Raw genomic sequence first — 19,395 nt, forward strand, 5'->3', positions numbered from 1 at the left:
TGACTTTTAAGCTTTATTATTTAAGAAAGACTTTTTGTGAGGCTATAGCTGCCATAGATTGGGATTCCTCTGATGGATCTTAACAAGGTAAATTGAAAACCTTCTGGAAAGAATTCAGGAATCCAAATGCTAATAAGAATATTTAGATTGATGGGAGGTAAAAATATCAATATTATCAGGAGTTGGAAGAAGTTGATTCCAACCCTTATGGATGACTCTGGGGGGCTGAAGACTTTGGTGGAGGAAGTAACTGTAGATGTGGAGGAAATAATAAGAGAACTAGAGTTAGAAGTAGAGCCTGAAGATGGGACTGAATTGCTGCAGTCTTATGATAAAACTTTAATGGATGAGGAGTTGCTTCTTATGGATGAACAAAGAAAAAGGAATCTACTCTTGCTGAAAATGCTATGAACATTGTCGAAATAACAATAAAGGCTTTAGAATATTGCATAAACTGAGTTCATAAAGCGGAGTTCAAGAAGATTGACTCCAATTTTGAAATAAGTTCTACTACAGGTAAAATGTGACCAAATAGCATCACAAGCTACCGAGAAATTTTTTGTGAAAGGAAGAGTCAACTGATGAGGCAAACTTCAGTGTTTTCTTATTTTAAGAAATTTCCACAGCCACCCCAGCCTTCTGCAGCCACCACCCTGATCAGTCAGCAGCCATCAACGCAGAGGCAAGACCCTCCACCAGGAAAAGTTTACAACTTGATGAAGGTTCAGATGATTGTTAGCCTTTTAAGCAATAAAATATTTCTAAACTAATATTATATAAATTAATATATATAAATAATATATATAAATTAATATTTTCTAAATTTGTTTTTAGACATAATGCTATTGCACACCTGACAGATTACAGTGTTGTGTAAACATAACTTCTACATGCACTGAGAAACAAAAAAATTTATGTGACTCACTTTATTATCATATTCACTTTATTGCAGTGGTCTGGAGAACCCATAATATCTCCAAGATATGCCTGCTGAGCAATAGAGGAAATTTACACAGTTCAATAAGATAGTGACATGAACAGAGTAATATATCCTCTGTATTTGAGTCCTCCAATACACACTCATACACATTCTACTTACACAAACACACACACACAAAAAGTTAAAAAAAAAAAAGAAGAAGAAGAAGAAAAAGACAAGATTAGATAAAACTTTGTTATGGATACTGACTTACAATACTATGGTACATTCATACACGGAATATTATGAAGCTGTTAAAAAGAATCGAGTGTTGATAGGAAATAATCTCAAATGTAATCATTAAAGTAAAATAGCAAAATCTTAAACTGTGTGAAGAGCATAATACTATTTGCATTATAAAAAAGAATACATGAGAAAATGCTTACATATGCTTAGTCTGACTCTGGAAGGGCACAGAAGAAAACAGTAATAGTGATTACTTCCAGGAAAGAAAGACAGCTGCCAGACAGCAGTGGGAGGCGAGATTTACATTCTACTGCATATAGTTTCTTTTAACTTTTGTACTTTACTTGCATAACCAACTCAAACAAATAAATAAATGCTTTGTTAAGGAAAACTTACACCAACCTAATAATAGTCTACTTTGAAATCAGCAATGAGCTTACCATAGGCCAAATTATTGTCAAGTGCAAAAATATATAAATATTTGTGATATTTTGATTAAGATAATAAACAGAAATAAAAGTAGGACTGCTATGAAGTTGGAAAGCATAGAAAGTTCTCTTGCTTTATTTCAAATTAATTTTATATTGAAACGGAGCAATCTTTATCTATATTACAATCCTTGAAAGCAAAGCTATGCCTTTGATGAGTCAGAATTTCATTTAGAATTCAAAATAATTAGTAGTAAGGTATAATCCCTTTTAAACATACACCAGCATTTTCAATTTTAAATAGCCAAGGATCCCTAGATGCTAAGGGGCTCAAATAATTTCCTGAGACAATGCCAAATGCTTTGAGGTTCAGATGTGCTAGGAAGCTTACCAAGGTGAGAACCAATTCCAATTACTGTCTCTCCCTGGAGTACTTTCATTCAGATACTCACTTTAAACTCAAAAGCCATTCACTTAAATTGTTCCTGATATGTCATTACTCATCGCTCTCTGTTGCACTCTCAAACTTCCATCAACTTGCACTAAAAAAGCTCTGAATCATTAAATAGGGGGAAAAAAATTTCCCAAGTCTCTATACACATCACTTAACTGATAAGGGCCATTTCTATAAAAACAGAATTTATAATCAGTGGAGACATCAAAGATTGCCTTTACTCAGGAATTGACTTATTGTGATTATACCATGATCTTGTCCAGGACAATGATATTCCCCATTTTACTCTTAAGGAAGTGCACAGAAGTAGGAGAGAATAAGAAAAGAAAAAGGAAGACCAACTCTAATGTAGATTTATACTTCCCCAGATCTGACTATCAATTACCAAAATGATTAGAAAGATAAACTAAATTTTAGCTAAAAGAAATAAACAGCTTTTTTTAATTCTTAAAATATTAATAAAGACATTCAAATGTTTTCCTTGCTTAATAATTGAGAAAGCAATTGCCAACAGGGATGATAAATAGCAATGAGATTTTCATGGCATTTACAGAATTAAAGAAGGCAATACTACTAACTTCAGTAATATTTTTGAAAGGAAATACTCTCAAGAAAATACTCCCATATATTTAGGTAGATAAGTCAGAAACACAATGTTATTCCCAATTTTTGCACATAATAAAAAAAAATAATACATAGCCAAATAACCGAAAATGAATAAGAATTGAGTTTTCTTCCACATAGAAGATGAGATGAGCTGTTGTGTTGTTTGTTTGATTTTTAAACTGTGTAATCAGTTTTAAATGTCAGCAAGGTTTTTCTGTAAAGATCCAGGTAGTAAATATTTTAGGCTTTGTGGGCCATATAGTCTTTGTCACTACTCAGCTTTGCCATTGTAGTGCAGAAGCAGCCATGGACAATAGGTAAGCAAATGAGCATGGCTGGGCTTTAGTAAAACTTTTTTTACAACAAGAGTCAGGGTGCATTTGTCCTGTCAGTGTGTCATAGTTTGCCTACTCTGATCTATGAGGGGCCTTCAAAAGATTCATGGAAAATATGTATTATAAAAACTATGTATGGATTGCAAAAATTTTTGCACCAAAATAAATGCATATTAACTTGTTATTACATGTCTGAACAGGATCTATTTTGAGGTACTAAGAGGGCTATGACATCAGTTTGAAAAGAGCCCCAATATAGCAACATGAATTTTGCTAAAATTGAAGCAAGAACAAACATCAAATTTAAGGGGAAGCTTGGGTGGGAGAATGGTGAAATTATTGATGCCTTACAAAAAGTTTATGGGGATCATGCCCCAAACAAATCACCAGTTTACAAATGAATAACTCGTTTCAAGAAGGGGTGAGACAATGTTGCAAGAGAAGCCTGCAGTGGCAGACCATCCACACCAATTTGCCAGGAAAAAAATTAATCTTGTTTATACCCTAATTGAAGAGGACCAAGGATTAACAGCAGGAAAACAGCCAGCACCACAGACATCTCAACCGGTTCAGCTTACGCAATGGACTGAAAAATTACAGTCGAGCAAACTTTCTCATCAATAGTGCCCAAACCGTTGTGCCCGGATCAATAGTAGACAACAGCAGAGCTTTCAAAGGAAATTTTAAACAAGTAGGATCAAGATTCTGAAGTGTTTTTTGGCAGAGTTGTAACAGAAGATGAAACCTGGCTTTCCAGTAGGATCCTGAAGACAAAACACAATCGAAGCAACATCTACCAAGAGGTGGATGTGGTCCAGTCAAAGCAAAGGGAGACTGGTCAAGTGCAAAGGTCACAGCAACAGTTTCTTGGTATGCTTAAAGCATTATACTTGCTGACCTTCTGGAAGGCTAAAGAACAATAATATCTGCTTCTTATTAGAGTGTTTTGAGAAAGTTAGGCCAAAGATGTAGCATGAATATGCACACGAAAGCTTCACTAGAGAGACCTTCTCCACCATGACAAGACTCCTGCTCATTCTTGTCATCAAACAAGGGCAATCTGCGAAGAGTTTAAAAGGGAAATCACTAGGCATCCACATTCCAGGCCTGGTTTAGCTCCTTATTTCTTTTTATTTCCTAATATTAAAAAATCTTTAAAGGCCATTCATTTTTCCTCAGTTAATAATGTAAAAAGCCTGCATTGACATGGTCAAATTGCCAGAACCCTCAGTTCTTTAGAGATGGACTAAACGGCTGGTATCATGACTTACAAATGTATCTTGAACTTGATAGACTTTATACTGAGAAATACAGTTTCTATTGTTTATATTTATCTTTTTAAAAAAATTTTAATAGTTACTCATATATATTTGTGGGGTACAGTGTGTTGTTTCAATACATGTATATACTGCAAAATGATTCACTTAGGGTAGAGAGCATGTACCCACTAGTCCACTACTTCTCCTCCCCCCAGCACCCCCACTCTGGTAACCATTATTCTACTCTCTACTTCTACAAGAACCACTTTTTAAAATATATATCTTTTAATTTCATTTTCCATGAGCTTTTGAAGTCCCCTCATATTTGATAGATTTATCTGTTTGATAAATCTACTTTGTATATTTTATGAAAAGCAAAATTATTTCAAAACCCCAAATCTCACCAGCAACGTGCCTGCTGTTGTAATGCCCTTAACTTATAGGGGGAAAAGCACCATTGGATATTGTTTGATTTATCATTTTATTACTATACATTAATCCTTCCCTTTCTTCAGATATACCTCAGTTATAAGTGGTAGAATGGGTGAATTTTTTTTATTTTGTAATCTATTTTCTGATCTATTGTGAAGATTTCACAAAGAAAACCATATTAGAGCGAATATTCTACAGAATTTCAATTCTGTCATTAGAATATTATAATTTGAAGGGTAAATATAAGATAAAAGAGCTGAAGAAAATTTGAGGGAAGGCAAAATTTTCAACATGTTTATAGAGATATGCGCTACAAAAATCATGAGATTGGATTTAATTCAATAAAATTTTATTACATGTTTGAATGAATATTTGAAAGGAACATGCTTAAATTAAAAATCCTTGAAATCACTGCAGGAAATGTAACACATTTTTCTGTTTTCCTCTATTACAACCTCTCTATTTCAATTTTACTGAGAAAAATAGTCATTAATCATCATGAGTGTGCTCGCTTCGGCAGCACATATACTAAAATTGGAACGATACAGAGAAGATTAGCATGGCCCCTGCGCAAGGATGACACGCAAATTCGTGAAGCATTCCATATTTTTTCCTGCACAGGAAGTGAAAGCTCAACAGAGATCACACACCCTGTGGTACGTGATCCACCAGTCCAGCAGAGTCCAAGCTGACCAGAAAGGTGGCTCCCCGGAGAAGCCCAAGACCCGAGGCAACCACACACACAAGGCACTAGAGGCCAACTGAGCAGTCACGGAGGGAGCCATACGAAATTGGCAACCATAGCAACATCCTAGTTAGTCATTAGTCTCAAACTGGTGGACTGTGAAACCCCCTGCCACAATGAATAAACACCAAAAAAAAGATACCAGAAATACAAAAAATCAAGAAAGTACACCACCAAAAGTTAATAAATCTCAAACTCTAGATCCTATAGAACAAGAAGCCCTTGAAATAACTGATAAGGAATTTCGAGTGATAATTCTAAGGAAACTGAATGAGATACAAGAAAACTCAGCTAGACATCATGATGAAATGAGGAAAAGTATACAGGATCTGAAAGAGGAAATGTACAAGGAAATCAAAGTCCTGAAAAAAAATGTGGCAGAACTTGCTGAACTGAAGAAGTTATTCAACGAAATAAAAAGCACAACGGAGAGTTTAACCAGCAGGCTTGTCGAAGTTGAAGAGAGAACCTCTGAACTTGAAGATGGGCTGTTTGAAATAACACAAGCAGACAAAAAGAAAGAAAAAAGAATCAAGGACATTGAAGAAAATCTGAGAGAGATATCAGATAACCATAAGCGATCAAATATCCGAGTCATGGGTATTCCAGAAGGGGAGGAAAATGGAGATTCCATTGAAAACATATTCAACAAAATAGTGGCAGAAAACTTCCCAGGTATAGGAAAAATCACAGATCTTCTGATCCAGGAAGCTCAACGATCTCCAAATGTATTCAACCCAAAAAGAACTTCTCCAAGACATGTCATAGTCAAATTGGCAAAAGTCAGAGACAAAGAGAGAATCTTAAAAGCTGCAAGAGAGAAGCGTCAAATCACCTATAAGGGAGCCCCAATCAGGTTAACATCAGACTTTTCATCACAAACCCTAAAAGCTAGAAAGGAATGGGATGATATTTTCAAAATACTAAAAGACAAAGATTGCCAGCCAAGAATATTCTACCCTGCAAGGCTATCCTTCCGAAATGAAGGGCAAATAGTATATTTCTCAGACAAACAAAAACTGCGGGAGTTCACTACCACATGACCACCCTTACAAGAAATCCTCAAGGGAGTACTGGGTTTGGTTCCTGAAAAATAACTACCACTGCCATAAAAACCCAAGAAAAATCTAAACCCACTAGTATAATAAAAATGGCATTCATGAAGAGAAAACAAGCTAACAAAAACTCTATCTACAACCTAAGGAACCAACAAACACAGAAAACAAACAGTAAATCAGAAAGCAAGGAACAAAAGACACCTAAGACAACCAAACAACCAATAAAATGCTAGGAATAAATCAACACCTTTCAATAACAACTCTTAATGTAAAAGGCTTAAATTCCCCAATTAAAAGACACAGACTGGCTGACTGGATCAAAAAGCAGGACCCAACTATATGCTGCCTACAAGAGACCCACCTCACCCATAAAGATTCACACAGACTAAGAGTGACAGGATGGAAAAAGATTTACCATGCAAACAGAAAAGAAAAACGAGCTGGAGTAGCTATTCTTATATCTGACAAAATAGACTTTAAACTAAAAACCATAAAAAGAGACAATGAGGGACACTACTTAATGATAAAAGGACTGATCCATCAAGAAGACATAACAATCATAAATATGTATGCACCCAATGTTGGAGCAGCCAGATTTATAAAACAAACTCTATTAGACCTAAAGAAGGAAATAGACACTAATACCATAATAGCAGGGGACCTGAACACCCCACTGTCAATATTAGACAGATCATCTAGGCAAAGAATCAGTAGAGAAACACAAGATCTAAACAAGACTCTAGACCAATTGGAATTGGCAGATATCTACAGAACATTCCACCCAACAACCTCAGAATATTCATTTATCTCATCAGCACATGGATCATTCTCCAGGATAGATCACATATTAGGTCACAAATCAAGTCTCAATAAATTCAAAAAAATTGGAATTATCCCATGTATCTTCTCAGACCACAATGGATTAAAACTAGAAATTCATAACAAACAAAACTCTGGAAACTATACAAACACGTGGAAATTAAACAGCATTCTACTTAATGACATATGGGTCCAAGAAGAAAACAAGCAGGAAATCAAAAAATTTATTGAAACTAATGAAAACAATGATACATCATACCAAAACCTGTGGGATACTGCAAAAGCAGTATTGAGGGGAAAATTTATTGCATTAAACGCTCACTTCAGAAGAATAGAAAGATGGCAAGTGAACAACCTAACACTTCACCTTAAAGAACTAGAAAAACAAGAACAATCCAAACCTAAAGTTAGCAGACGGAAAGAAATCATTAAGATCAGAGCAGAACTGAATGAAATTGAAAACCAAAAAACAATTCAAAAGATCAACGAATCAAAAAGTTGGTTTTTTGAAAAGATAAATAAAATTGACAAACCATTAGCATGGCTAACAAAAAAAAGAAGAGAGAAGACTCAAATAACAAAAATTAGAAATGAAAAAGGCGATATTACAACTGATTCATCTGAAATACAAGGAATCATTCGAGACTACTATAAACAACTATACGCCAACAAATTTGAAAATCTGGAGGAAATGGATAAATTTCTGGACACACACAAGCTCCCAAAACTGAACCATGAAGACGTAGAAAATTTGAACAGACCAATAACAATAAAGGAGATTGAAGCTGTTATCAGAAGGCTCCCAACAAAGAAAAGCCCAGGACCAGATGGATTCACAGCAGAATTTTACCAAACATTCAAAGAGGAATTGACACCGATTCTTTACAAACTATTCCAAAAGATTGAAATGGACGCAAATCTCCCAAACTCATTCTATGAAGCAAACATCATCCTGATACCAAAACCAGGTAAAGATATAACCAAAAAAGAAAACTACAGGCGAATATCCTTGATGAATATAGATGCAAAAATCCTCACTAAAATACTAGCAAACAGAATACAGCAACACATACATAAAATTATTCATCACGATCAAGTGGGATTCATCCCAGGGATGCAAGGTTGGTTCAACATACGCAAATCAATAAATGTGATACACCATATTAATAAACTCAAACACAAGGACCATATGATCATATCTATAGATGCTGAAAAAGCATTTGATAAAGTTCAGCACTCATTCATGACAAAGACCCTCTATAAGTTAGGTATAGAGGGAAAGTATCTCAACATAATTAAAGCCATATATGCCAAACCCACAGCCAATATCATCCTGAATGGGGAAAAGCTGAAAGCTTTTCCTTTAAGAACAGGAACTAGACAAGGAAGCCCACTCTCACCACTCCTATTCAACATAGTGTTGGAAGAACTAGCCTAATCAATCAGAGAAGAGAAGGAAATAAAGGGCATCCAGATTGGAAAAGATGAAGTCAAACTGTCCCTGTTTGCAGATGACATGATCCTATATATTGAACAGCCTAAAACCTCTACAAAAAAACTGTTGGAATTGATAAATGATTTCAGCACAGTAGCAGGATACAAAATCAACACACAAAAATCAGTAGCATTTCTTTTCTCCAATAGTGAACATGCAGAAAGAGAAATCAAGAAAGCCTGCCCATTTACAATAGCCACCAAAAAAATAAAATACTTAGGAATTGAGTTAACCAAGGAGGTGAAAAATCTCTATAATGAGAACTACAAACCACTGCTGAGAGAAATTAGAGAGGATACAAGAAGATGGAAAGATATCCCATGCTCTTGGATTGGAAGAATCAACATAGTGAAAATGTCCATACTATCCAAAGTGATATACAAATTCAATGCAATCCCCATCAAAATTCCAAAGACATTTTTCTCAGAAATGGAAAAAACTATCCAGACATTTATATGGAACAATAAAAGACCACGCATAGCCAAAGCAATGCTCAGCAAAAAAAATAAAGCTGGAGGCACAACACTACCTGACTTTAAGCTTTACTACAAAGCTATAATAACCAAAACAGTATGGTACTGGCATAAAAACAGACACACTGACCAATGGAATAGAATAGAGAATCCAGAAATCAACCCACACACTTACTGTCAGCTGATCTTTGACAAAGGCACCAAGCCTATTCACTGGCGAAGGGACTGCCTCTTCAGCAAATGGTGCTGGGATAACTGGATATCCATATGCAGGAGAATGAAACTAGATCCATACCTCTCACCATATACTAAAATCAACTCAAAATGGATTAAGGATTTAAATATACACCCTGAAACAATAAAACTTCTTAAAGAAAACATAGGAGAAACACTTCAGGAAATAGGATTGGGCACAGACTTCATGAATACGACCCCAAAAGCACGGGCAACCAAAGGAAAAATAAACAAATGGGATTATATCAAACTAAACAGCTTCTGCACAGCAAAAGAAACAGTTAAAAGAGTTAAAAGACAACCAACAGAGTGGGAGAAAATATTTGCAAAATATATATCTGACAAAGGATTAATATCCAGAATATATAAGGAACTCAAACAACTGTACAAGAAGAAAACAAGCAACCCAATTAAAAAATGGGCAAAAGAGCTAAGTAGGCATTTCTCTAAGGAAGATATCCAAATGGCCAACAGACATATGAAAAAATGCTCAACATCACTCAGCATCCGGGAAATGCAAATCAAAACCACATTGAGATACCATCTAACTCCAGTTAGGATGGCTAAAATCCAAAAGACTGTGAACGATAAATGCTGGCGAGGCTGCGGAGAAAAAGGAACTCTCATACATTGTTGGTGGGACTGCAAAATGGTGCAGCCTCTATGGAAAATGGTATGGAGGTTCCTCAAACAATTGCAGATAGATCTACCATACGACCCAGCTATCCCACTGTTGGGAATATACCCAGAGGAATGAAAATCATCAAGTCGAAGGTATACCTGTTTCCCAATGTTTATCGCAGCACTCTTTACCATAGCCAAGAGTTGGAACCAGCCCAAATGCCCATCATCAGATGAGTGGATACGGAAAATGTGGTACATCTACACAATGGAATACTACTCAGCTATAAAAACGAATGAAATACTGCCATTTGCAACAACATGGATGGACCTTGAGAGAATTATATTAAGTGAAACAAGTCAGGCACAGAAAGAGAAATACCACATGTTCTCACTTATTGGAGGGAGCTAAAAATTAATATATAAATTCACACACACACACACACACGCACACACACACACACACACACACACATACACACACACACACACACACACAAAAACCGGGGGGTGGGGGAGAAGTTATAACAACCACAATTATTTGAAGTTGATACGACAAGCAAACAGAAAGGACATTGTTGGGGGGGAGGGGGGAGGGAGAAGGGAGGGAGGTTTTGGTGATGGTGAGCAATAATCAGCCACAATGTATATCGACAAAATAAAATTTTTAAAAAAAAAATCATCATGAGTGAAAAGAACCTTAAATCTATCTATACTCCATTTTTCATTGCCAAGTTAAGATAAACTGAAAATCAAATAAATTAAAAAAAAAAAAGCCTCAATGTCGACATTCTGCATTTTGAATTTTTTTCTTATTGGATGTACAGTTCACTAGACTCCACTATAATTAATAGCCTTGAGGTATGCACACCAAAATGCACACTATAACTGTGAATAGAAATGTCGGGCCTTAAAAACTAACACCACCTTAAGTGACATTACAAGTGGTGCCATTATGGGCTCACAAGGGCGTATTAACGTGGCAGCCTAAGATGGCGCCAGGAGGAAGTAGGGTGGGAGTGTCTGCGGGAACCTTACCTTAGCCCTTATTGGCCAAATATGCGCTTCCGTGCTCGTGAACACTGTGGTTGCAATAGCTAGGCATTGAGACAGGATGCATGCTCTCATAACCTTTAAGCTGATTGGAGGATGTAAAAACCTCCCTTCCCCATTTGCCTTTAAAAGCAAGTGCTTGTGTGATAATAAACAGAACTGCTCAACAGAACCCCCGCCGCGTCTGAGTGTCCTTTAACGGGCTGGTTGGGGCCAGGGGCTGTGCTCACCCCTCTTCACGGCTCTCTTCCCCCGTCTCCTCCCAACGGAGACTGGAGGGAAAGAGGAATCCAGGCAATTCGCTCACCCACCAAGGGAGAGACTGATAACAAGGCTAGGGCTGTTTGGGTCGGCGGCAGCGGACTGACATAGAAATACAGCAAATTGAGGTATCTTCCACAGTGGAGAAGAAGGCTCAATCTGAAAGCTGAACTGGGGCACAGTTTTTAAGGCCAGGAGCAGAAATGATGAAAACATAGATGTAAAGAGGTCTTTCAAGACAGTCTATCTAAGATAACAATTAACAATTTTAAGGAAAAAAGAAACAGGGCCTGGCTCTTAAAGACAAGTCTGGAAAGACTGAGGCTGGCCCCAGGTCATAGAGTGGAGAACAAGCAGACATCTGTCTCTCCTGCTGGTAAATGCCCTGAAGAGAGCTGGAGACAGTACGCTGGATTCTCCATAAAAATAATCAATGAGTCTGTCCTGCCTATTTTTTTTTCTGAAAAATAAGAAGCTTCAATCCCATAGTGGGAGAAAAGTCAAACTTATTTTCAGCTGCTACTGGCAATTGGGCAAAGGAGAATGACACTGATATATACATGCCACCCAGTCTGATTTGTTTAGTTCTGAGAAAAGGCATTTCTCAGAACTAAACATCTGCCATTGCTTGGGGATTCATTCCTAACAATTCCTAACAAGGAGCGAGGATAGTTTTAAAAGAGGAAATGATGTTGATGAACTTCATTATTAGTCTTTCATGAAAATGATTTCTACTTTGAAACAGTCTTAGCTCTCCCATGGTACTTTTCAACCAAGTTTTCTGCTGGGCGTGTGGCCATTCTTTGCCAAACAGTGTAGAACCATTTGATTGATTAATTTGTAGACTTAGCACATGTTTTAAAAGATCAGTAAAAAAATAATTTTGAGAAAACATGAGTTCAATTCTCAACCACTTTCTAAATCTTTTATGTATATTATCTCATTTAACTTTATGACAAACTTATGGTTACTATCACAAACTTATTGTACTCATGTGACACACGAGAAAACTGAAACTTAAAAGAAATTAAGTAACTTCAAGATTTTACAGCTACTAAGCAGAAGAATCAGGATTCAAACCCAAGCCTGTCTATCTACAAAGCTGATGGGTTTGGTTATTATTCTTTTGATAGTGCTTATTTAGAAAATCAAAGCTTAAATATAAAAATAGTAGAAGGCAGTATAGTTGTCAAATAAATAGCACAGTGAGTACTATATAACTCTTGAGTAACAAAAGATGACTGTGATGAAGGGGGAAGGACTGGCAAAATACCTTTCAGTTAAATCTTGAAATTAAAAAGCATACACATAGATGGAGAAGGATGGAGTATTTATCGTGCGAAAGTGTGAAGAGGAGGTGGGATGGAAGACACAAAAGTAGACCAAAGGGAGCAATGCTCAAAGCATGGTCAAGAACAGAAAATAGGCCAGTCCAATGTAAAAAAAATAAATAAATAAATAATGTACAGACGTATACATACACAAACATATACAATGACAAGGTACATGTGAATGAATATAACAGGGGTCCCATGTCACAGTAATGATGCTGTGCTGTGCCTTACTACATATAAAGCATCTATTTCTCCTGTGCGAGTCCCAGAAATAATAAGCCCATCTCAGATGAGAACAAAGAAGAGATGTTTGGGCGTCATGCAAATGTAATGGTTGGATATGATGTAAGAACCAGGGCAGGTATTATAATCATCATGAACTATGCTGGTGCATCACAGCTGTCATAAATAGACTCCAAGTCGGGCTAGAAGGGGAGAGGAAAAAATGACAACGAGGTGGTGAAGACAAGAGAGCTGCTATCAGGATGGCTAGATGGACACAGGGCTTCTGGGGCCTCCAGGTCTAGCAAGTCCATTTCTAGTGTTGGCCAAAGGGAAGCTATCAGGGCTCTCACGGGAAGGCTTATCTTCATGGATATACCTCAAAAGGGAGATTATCATCACCATTTCTAATTCAGTATCTTCTTCCCTCTGCCACACCCTAAGCTGTGAATTTTCTTATATGTTTATGGCCTGTCTAGGTATTGATGAGGCACCAATACTGCACTGATGTTACTAAATGTGGCTACAGAGATTTGGGAGGGAGCAAAGTCGGGGCACTGAAGATTCTTATAAAGGCTGTCCTGTCTCCCAGCGAAGAAAGGCTAATTCTCATCTCTTTCAAACATGGTTTTCCATTTCCATTCATGTCTGTTTGCTAGAAACAGGAGAAAACATTTCCTCTCCAGGCACAACAGGAAACTATATGCAGAGAAAAATAAAGTCTATTCTCCATGGAAAGAATTTTAACAATAGAGGTACGACCTGTGTGTGTGTGTGTGTGTGTGTGTGTGTGTGTGTGTGTGTGTGTGTGTGTGTGTGTGTGTGTGTGTGTGTGTGTGTGTGTGTTTCCCCAGGAATAAGGGTGGGAGTTAGATATTAAACTGTGTTCACTCCAGCATATTATATTCTCAGATATCATTCGGGTCTTACACTGAGAAAATGAAGAAAAAAAAAAAACAATGTTCAGAGTTCTTTACAGACACCACGATGCATTATTACAAAATGCCTATGGCATACCATTGCCTTTATAAAGACTAAATTTTTAAGTAGTTCTGTGGAACTATGTGGAACATAAAAGTAAGCTCACCTACTGTTTTAACCGTGAAGAAATCTGTAAGTGAAAGAAGTGTTTTCCAAGCTAGCCGCAGTAACGCCATTCCGCAAGGCACAGAAAAATACCCTAGTAAAAAAAAAAAAAAAAATTCAACAGCAGTTTCCAGGGCGCCCTTCAGCTGTTTCAAGAACTCCCACATGACCCGCGCTTTTTTTTCCTGGCCTTGTTTAAACCGACCAATTACCTTGCTTCTCGCTTCTGTACCCGCGCTTTTTGCTATAAAACAAGCTCAAAAACTCTACTCGGCGCGCCAGTCTACCGAGAGACTGAGCCGCCCGGGTACCCGTATGTTCAATAAAACCTCTTGCTAATTGCATCCGGAGCCGTGGTCTCGTTGTTCCTTGGGAGGGTCTCTCCTGACTGATTGATTGCCCAAATCAGGCGTCTCTCATTTGGGGGCTCGTCCGGGATCAGACCCCCACCCAAGGACCACCGACCCACCAACGGGAGGTAAGCTGGCCAGCGATCGCTCCGTGTCTCGTTTCTGTGTCTGACTCCGTAACTCTGACTGTCCCTCTGAGTGCGCGCATTTTGGTTTCAGTTTGTTCCGGGCTGATCGCTCTGGGAGCGACGTGTGAGTAGCGAACAGACGTGTTCGGGGGCTCACCGCCCGGTAATCCTGGGAGACGTCCCAGGATCAGGGGAGGACCAGGGACGCCTGGTGGACCCCTCAGGAGAGGATCATTATGCTCTGATCCCACTGCCGCGTCTAGAGAGGCGCGCTCTGCCATCTGACTCCTTCTTTTGTCTCTACGCTACTCGATCTCGCCGCCGTTTCTGGTTTCTTTTTGTTTTGTTCCTGATAGGCCTCTGTGTCGTGGTCCCTCTCTTCGAAATGGGACAAAATAACTCTACCCCTCTCTCCCTCACTCTAGATCACTGGAGGGACGTGAGAGCAAGGGCTCACAATCTGTCCATGGAAATCAGAAAGGGAAAATGGCGGACCTTTTGTTCCTCCGAGTGGCCCACGTTCGGTGTCGGGTGGCCGCCGGAAGGAACTTTTAATGTCTCTGTCATTTCCGCAGTTAAAAGGATTGTCTTTCAGGAAATCGGGGGACACCCGGACCAAGTTCCATATATCGTGGTGTGGCAAGACCTCGCCCAGAGTCCCCCATCATGGATGCCGCCCTCTGTCAAGGTCGCTGTCGTCTCCAGTCCAGAGAGGCCATCCGCTCCTCCCCGACCCCCCATCTACCCGGCAACAGACGACTCGGGTCCTGACTCCACTGTGATTTTACCCCTCCGAGCCATAGGACCCCCAGCCGAGCCCAACGGCCTAGTCCCTCTGCAATATTGGCCTTTCTCTTCAGCAGATCTTTATAATTGGAAATCTAATCATCCTTCTTTTTCTGAAAATCCAGCAGGACTCACGGGGCTCCTTGAGTCTCTTATGTTTTCTCATCAGCCCACCTGGGACGATTGCCAACAGCTCCTACAGATTCTCTTCACCACGGAGGAACGAGAAAGGATTCTCCTTGAGGCCCGCAAGAATGTCCTGGGGGACAACGGGGCCCCTACTCAACTCGACAACCTCATTAATGAGGCCTTCCCCCTCAATCGACCTCAGTGGGACTACAACACAGCCGCAGGTAGGGAGCGTCTCCTGGTCTACCGCCGGACTCTAGTGGCAGGTCTCAAAGGGGCAGCTCGGCGCCCCACCAATTTGGCTAAGGTAAGAGAGGTCTTACAAGGACCGGCAGAACCCCCTTCGGTTTTCTTAGAACGCCTAATGGAGGCCTATAGGAGATACACTCCGTTTGAGCCCTCTTCTGAGGGACAGCAGGCTGCAGTTACCATGGCCTTCATCGGACAGTCAGCCCCAGATATTAGAAAAAAGTTACAGAGGCTAGAGGGGCTCCAAGATTATTCCTTGCAAGATTTAGTGAGGGAGGCAGAAAAGGTGTACCACAAAAGGGAGACAGAAGAAGAAAGAGAAGAAAGAGAAAAAAAAGAGGCAGAAGAGAGAGAAAGGCGGCGCGATAAGCGCCAAGAAAAAAACTTGACTAGGATTTTGGCCGCAGTGGTAAGTGAAAAAGGTTTTAGAGATAGGCAGACAGGGAATCTGAGCAACCAGGCAAGAAAGACACCTAGGGATAAAAGATCTCCTCTGGACAAAGACCAGTGCGCATACTGTAAAGAAAAGGGTCACTGGGCAAGAGAATGTCCCCGAAAGAAAAACGTCAGAGAAGCCAAAGTTCTGTCCCTAGATGACTAGGGGAGTCAAGGTTCGGACCCCCTCCCCGAACCCAGGATAACGCTGACTGTGGAGGGGACTCCCATTGAGTTCCTGGTCGATACCGGGGCTGAACATTCAGTTTTGACCCAACCCCTGGGAAGGGTAGGGTCCAAACGGACAGTCGTACAAGGAGCAACAGGGAGCAAAGTCTACCCCTGGACCACAAAGAGACTTTTAAAGGCTGGACATAAACAGGTGACCCACTCCTTTCTGGTCATACCCGAGTGCCCCGCCCCTTTGTTGGGTAGGGACCTCTTAACCAAACTAAAGGCCCAGATCCAGTTTTCTGCTGAGGGCCCACAAGTAACATGGGAAGACCGCCCTACACTGTGCCTGACCCTGAACCTAGAAGAAGAATACCGGCTACATGAAAAGCCAGGTCCCTCCTCTATCGACCCATCCTGGCTCCAACTTTTTCCCACTGTATGGGCAGAGAGGGCAGGCATGGGACTGGCCAATCAAGTCCCACCAGTGGTAGTGGAACTAAGATCAGGTGCCTCACCGGTGGCTGTTCGACAATATCCAATGAGCAAGGAAGCCCGGGAAGGTATCAGACCCCACATCCAGAGGTTCTTAGACCTAGGGGTCCTGGTGCCCTGTCAATCGCCCTGGAATACCCCTCTACTACCTGTAAAAAAGCCAGGGACCAATGACTATCGGCCAGTCCAAGACCTGAGAGAAATTAATAAAAGGGTACAGGATATTCATCCCACCGTCCCAAACCCTTACAGCCTTCTGAGTTCCCTTCCGCCCTGCCACACTTGGTATTCAGTCTTAGATCTCAAGGATGCCTTTTTCTGCCTCAGGCTACACCCCAGCAGCCAGCCGCTATTCGCGTTCGAGTGGAAAGACCCAGAAAAAGGTAACGCAGGTCAGTTGACCTGGACACGGCTGCCCCAAGGGTTCAAGAACTCTCCCACTCTCTTCGACGAGGCCCTCCACCGAGATTTGGCCCCCTTTAGGGCCCTCAACCCTCAGGTAGTGCTACTCCAATATGTAGACGACCTCTTGGTGGCAGCCCCCACATATAGAGACTGCAAAGAAGGGACACAAAAGCTCCTACAGGAATTGAGTAAATTAGGGTACCGGGTATCGGCTAAAAAGGCCCAGCTCTGCCAAAGAGAGGTCACCTATCTGGGGTACCTACTCAAGGGGGGAAAAAGATGGCTGACCCCGGCCCGAAAGGCTACTGTTATGAAAATCCCCGCTCCCACGACCCCCAGACAGGTCCGTGAATTTCTGGGCACTGCAGGATTCTGCAGGCTCTGGATCCCTGGGTTTGCTTCCCTAGCTGCACCCCTGTATCCCTTAACAAAGGAAAGCATCCCTTTTACCTGGACTGAGGAACATCAAAAAGCTTTTGACCACATAAAAAAAGCCTTGCTGTCAGCCCCCGCTTTGGCCCTCCCAGACCTCACCAAACCATTTACTCTATACGTAGATGAGAGAGCCGGTGTGGCCCGGGGAGTGCTTACTCAGACTTTAGGACCCTGGCGGCGGCCAGTAGCTTACCTATCAAAAAAATTGGATCCGGTGGCTAGCGGGTGGCCAACCTGCCTGAAAGCGGTTGCAGCCGTGGCACTCCTTCTCAAGGACGCTGATAAGTTAACCTTGGGACAGAATGTGACTGTGATTGCTCCCCATAGCCTCGAAAGCATTGTGCGGCAGCCCCCCGACCGGTGGATGACCAATGCCAGGATGACTCATTATCAGAGCCTGCTGCTAAATGAAAGGATATCGTTTGCACCCCCTGCCATCCTGAACCCAGCTACCCTCCTACCAGTCGAATCGGAAGCTACCCCAGTACACAGGTGCTCAGAGATCCTCGCCGAAGAAACTGGAACTCGACGAGACCTGAAAGACCAGCCATTGCCCGGGGTGCCAGCCTGGTATACGGACGGTAGCAGTTTCATCGCGGAGGGTAAGCAGAGAGCAGGGGCCGCCATCGTAGATGGCAAGCGGACGGTGTGGGCAAGCAGCCTGCCAGAAGGTACGTCAGCCCAGAAGGCCGAACTAGTGGCTTTGACGCAGGCATTACGCCTGGCCGAAGGAAAAAACATCAACATCTACACCGACAGCAGGTATGCTTTTGCCACTGCTCACATTCATGGGGCAATATATAAACAGAGGGGGTTGCTCACTTCTGCGGGAAAAGACATTAAAAACAAGAAAGAAATTTTGGCCCTGCTAGAGGCCATTCACCTCCCTAAGCGGGTCGCCATTATCCACTGCCCCGGCCACCAGAGGGGAAATGACCCTGTGGCCACCGGGAACCGGAGGGCCGACGAGGCTGCAAAACAAGCCGCCCTGTCGACCAGAGTGCTGGCAGAAACTACAAAACCTCAAGAGCTAATCGAACCCGCCCAGGTTAAGACCGAGCCAAGAGAGCTCACCCCTGACCGGGGGAAAGAATTTATACAGCGGTTGCATCAGTTGACACACTTGGGACCAGAAAAGCTTCTCCAATTAGTAAACCGCACCAGCCTCCTCATCCCGAACCTCCAGTCTGTAGTTCGCGAGGTCACCAGTCGGTGTCAGGCTTGTGTCATGACTAATGCGGTCCCAACCTACCGAGAGATCGGAAAGAGACAACGAGGAGATCGACCCGGCGTATACTGGGAGGTAGACTTCACAGAGGTAAAGCCTGGCCGGTATGGAAACAGGTATCTGCTGGTATTCATAGACACTTTTTCCGGATGGGTAGAAGCTTTTCCTACCAAAACTGAAACGGCCCTGACCGTCTGCAAAAAGATATTAGAGGAAATTCTACCCCGCTTCGGGATCCCTAAGGTACTCGGGTCAGACAATGGCCCAGCCTTTGTTGCTCAGATAAGTCAGGGACTGGCCACTCAACTGGGGATAAATTGGAAGTTACACTGTGCGTATAGACCCCAGAGCTCAGGTCAGGTAGAAAGAATGAACAGGACAATCAAAGAGACCTTAACCAAATTAGCCTTAGAGACCGGTGGAAAAGACTGGGTGGCCCTCCTTCCCTTAGCGCTGCTCAGAGCCAGGAATACCCCTGGCCAGTTTGGTCTAACTCCTTATGAA

General features: G+C 41.2%; 1 non-coding gene across 1 annotated transcript; it reads left to right on the forward strand.

Moving 5' to 3' along the window:
• The first annotated feature begins 5,183 nt into the window (after positions 1-5,183).
• On the forward strand, positions 5,184-5,290 carry LOC134386654 (U6 spliceosomal RNA). Its single transcript, XR_010024486.1, has one exon. It is a non-coding gene; the product is annotated as a U6 spliceosomal RNA (small nuclear RNA).
• The last annotated feature ends 14,105 nt before the right edge of the window (positions 5,291-19,395 follow it).

The sequence above is a fragment of the Cynocephalus volans genome, chromosome 9, assembly GCF_027409185.1.
Source record: "Cynocephalus volans isolate mCynVol1 chromosome 9, mCynVol1.pri, whole genome shotgun sequence".
In the NCBI taxonomy this organism is placed as follows: domain Eukaryota; kingdom Metazoa; phylum Chordata; class Mammalia; order Dermoptera; family Cynocephalidae; genus Cynocephalus; species Cynocephalus volans.